We start from the raw sequence: 4,500 nt of genomic DNA on the forward strand, positions 1-4,500 counted from the left end.
TTCAACACTGGAACATACATACACACAGATCCTAAGTGATCAACATCTACAAACCACAGTTATATTAGATAGATCATATCTACCCACCGATACTAAAGTATCAGATACAGAATACTCTCCTTTCGGAGCAGAACAAAGACGACATATAGCTCGGGATCACATGGCGCAGTCATCTGTTAAAACTCCTCTAGGAGTACCTCCATTCTGAGACTCACGGGCAAACCCACCTACAGAATGGAACACTTGGTTTGGGACACTCAAAATGGCAATAATGGCGAGGGACAACCTACAGGTTGACAAACTCTTGAAAATAAAGCCAGCAAGAACAGAACTACCCTATCCCACAATCCCGACATACGAAGAACCATTCGACGGGGAAACAGTAGATGAAGAGAGACAAAGAGATCAGAGAAATGAACGCAGAAAAGTGGGCTGGGAGAATGAGTGTAAAAAACTAGAACAAAACGGCCCAATGATAGACAAACTCCCATGGGACGAGGCAGACCTAAAGGTCAAAAGCCTCATATACCTCTCCCTAGGAGTGGAAGGAACAAGAACTTTCCACCAAAGAAATCCGCACTCCAAAATAGAGCGGTGCTCCACCAACGAACTAGTGCACGAGCTAACACTAACATTCATCCGGCCACGAAACAGAACATTCGACCGGTTCCAATGCTTTAAAACAATGCAACAGCCAAATGAATCCTTCGAGACCTTCTACAGCCGCCTTCGAGAACAAGGGGCACAGTGCAAATTTGAACACCTCGAAGAAGACCTGATAAAAGACATATTCATTTCGAATATGAGAAGTTCAAACATACAAATGGAACTCCTATCAGAAACACGAAACCCCCAACAAGCACTAAACTATGCCGTGAATAGAGAAAGGGGACTAGCAAATCAACAAGAAATTCTAAGATCGAACAAAACAAACTGGAACACAGTCTCATATGTCCGCACAAATAGACAAAGAACACACAATCAAAACAACACACTCAAAAGAACACACTCAACAAAAACAAAATCCATGCTGGAAATGCGGAGGAACATTCTCTCTAGCACACCTACAGACATGCCCGCGAAATCAACAACATGCAAAATATGCAAAAAACCAGGACATTACACATCATTATGTACAGCAAAAATGCCAGAACGACGGCCCCAAAACACACCTCAGTCCAGCTCAGCACAAAACTATAAACAACCACAAACAAGAAGAATAAGAAATATAAATCAAGAAGAAACTGAAAGCGAGCAACTAGAAGAGAGCGTAGACGCGGAAGCAGCCCTATATATAAAAGAACTTCACGAAGACTGGCAAAATATAAACATAATACGCCCAACACAGTTCTCTCCACAGAAAAACAACTTCATCAACAAAGAATCTAACGGAGAGTTCTGGGTAGAAACAACAACCCAGTCACATAAACTACAGTGGCTAGCAGACACTGGTTCGCCCCGATCATTCATAAATCAAGAGTTCGCACAAAAACTCCAAAAGGAAATCCAAAACATACGAATAGAAAAGTCTACAGAAAACACAATCTACAAATGCTTCAACAACAACAACATTGAAATTGACGGAGTGCTCATCATAGACATACAGTCAGGATCATGGACAGCAAAGAGCTGCAAAGTCCTCATCGTGAAGAACAAAACAAACAATATCATGGGCAGAGACCTACTGTCAAAGTTGCGAATAACACTCAACGCTTCAAAAAACAACGGTAAGCCCATTAACTTCATATCCAATCTCCAAACGGAGAAAAATATAATAAAATGGGTATTCCAAAAATACCCACATTTATGTACTCGCCTAGGTCGTTCAAAAAACCACATTGCGAAATCAATCTTTAAATCGACATACAGTCCTTCCCAACACAAAAGTAGACGAGTCCCGCTACATCTTCTCGAAAAAGTCGAAAACGAGCTCAAAAAATTAATAGACGATAAGCAAATCATTAAACTAGAAAAATGCTCAGGCGAACTATTCATAAGCCCAGTAGTAATAACAGTCAAAAAAGACAAATCAGTCAAAATAGCACTAGACTCCAAAAATTTGAACGATGCCATACACAAAAACAAATATCAGATGCAAAGCATCGACCACCTAATGGATTCGGTAGCAGTGTACATTTCCGAACGAAAAAACAAACAAGGAAAATAAATTTTTTCGAAAATCGACTTAAAATACGCTTACAGCCAAATACCATTAGACGATAATATCAAGAATCACTGTAACTTCAATATTCTAGGAGGAAAAGCTACGGGCACATATAGATTTATTAACGGATTTTACGGGCTGACAGATATGCCAGCAACATTCCAGAAAACAATAGAAAAACACTACACGATATAAATTCTAAATTCGCGTACCTAGACGATATCCTAATAATAACGAAAGGAACACTAGCTGAACAGGAAAAAGAATTAGACAAAATACTCTACAGATTAAACGAAGAAAACCTAGCCATCAACCTACAAAAATGCGAATTTGCCAAAGAACAAATCATATGGCTCGGCTTCACAATTACTCCAAATGGAGTAACTCCAACAAAACAAAAATGCGACGCTATAACAAACTTGGACAATCCAAAAACCTTAAAACAACTCCGCTCCTTCATGGGTTGTATACATCACCTTATAAAATTCATTCCCAAGCTAGCAGAAATCTCAGAGCCTTTACGCCCCCTACTATCTAAAGCAAACACAAAAGCACAAAATAAACTAGATTGGAAAGAACACCATACCAAAGCATTCAATCAAATCAAGGACAAAATAAAACAGATAACAGAAAATAGACACTTCGATACAACAAAACAAACCAGGGTACGCTGCGACGCAAGCAAAAAAGGCCTCGGAACTTGCTTGGAACAAAAATACGGCAGCACCTGGGAAACAATAGCGTTTGCCAGCCGTTTCCTAAATAACTTAGAATCACGATATAGTACCAATGAACTAGAACTACTAGCGGTAGTATGGTCAATGGAGCATTTCAAATATTATCTATATGGATCGGAATTCATACTCCAAACGGATCATCAAGCGTTACTTACAGCACTTAAAGAGAATAGGGGGAACAAAACATATCAAAATAGATTAACAAGATGGGTAGATAGACTACTACCATTTCACTTTTCAGTCGAACACATACCAGGCAAAAATATGGGTTTCGCCGATTATCTAAGCAGAAACCCATCCGGAGATCCAATACCACCCTCGGAAGAAGACAAAAACTTTGTAATAAACGTCATAGACGAACTAAAATTTACTCTCATACGCAATACACTAACTCCAAATGGAGCAATTAAAGCAACCAATCAAAACGCAGACATAAAACAAGTCAACAATGACGTAATTAGTTAAAAACAGAATAACAATACAGCTCCAAACGCTTTTTGCCTTAATTTAAAAATTGCCTAAAACAAGTTACACTCTCATCCAACATATCTTAATTCGTTACATCCAAACAAAATAACATCAACAGATTATTCTAATTTAGTTGCCATTACAACGCGACAAAAACCTTTGCACGATACATTTCAAGTTCCTATTCACAAAAGATATAGAGCCCCCAATAAACAAAACCCTTAAACAGAAAATCCTCCCCAAATGGAGAACCCCGATACTAGTAAAACGGTCAAAAGTTCAAGCACCCAGACAGAGTATACAACAAACAAGGGAAAGGGCTTAGACCCAATAGACCCAACCAAACACTCGGAACTCTTTACTGCATACAATGATTTACCAACCCCACTATATCGACTAAATTTGACTAAAGTATTTAATGAAGAACTATTATCAGAGGCGTCACAGAAAGAGCTAAAAATTATCATGGATTATGTAAAAACAGAAAATTGGGAAGATCTCAAAAAAGTAAATCCACTCTACTACCGAATTAGAAGGGACCTCTCTGTTACCCCGACAAATTGCTTACTATACGACAACCGCTTAGTTATACCTTCACGATTAAAACAGGTCGTACTGGATACAATTCACCACAACCACCCTGGCCAAGCGGGAATGCTCGCACTCGCAAAACTGATCTGGTGGCCACATATCCATTCGGAGATTGCCTCTAAAGCAAAAGCTTGCAGACAATGTATAGACAAAGGTAAAAACCTTAAATCACTAATACCCAAAACAAAATTAGGACAATTACCTAGTCTAATAGAACCCTACCAAGAAATCCAAATGGATTTCGCCGGCCCCATACCATACAAGAACACTACACAAAATAACTATATCTTAGTAACAGTAGACCGTCTCTCACGATACCCTAACGCTGAACTATTCCACAATTGCGACACAGAAACCGCAATAGATTATCTCGAACAATACTGCAAAATACATGGTATCCCACGGTCAATCCGTTGCGACCAAGCACAAGCGTTTAAGGCAAAAAGAATTTGAAATATTTTGCAAAAACAGAAACATTAAGCTAATATTAGCTCCAGCTGGAGATCACAGGGGAACTGGAATGGTAGAGAGACTAATCCA

The sequence above is a fragment of the Convolutriloba macropyga genome, chromosome 7 (assembly GCF_964194025.1).
Source record: "Convolutriloba macropyga chromosome 7, txConMacr16.3, whole genome shotgun sequence".
NCBI classification, from domain to species: Eukaryota; Metazoa; Xenacoelomorpha; order Acoela; family Convolutidae; genus Convolutriloba; species Convolutriloba macropyga.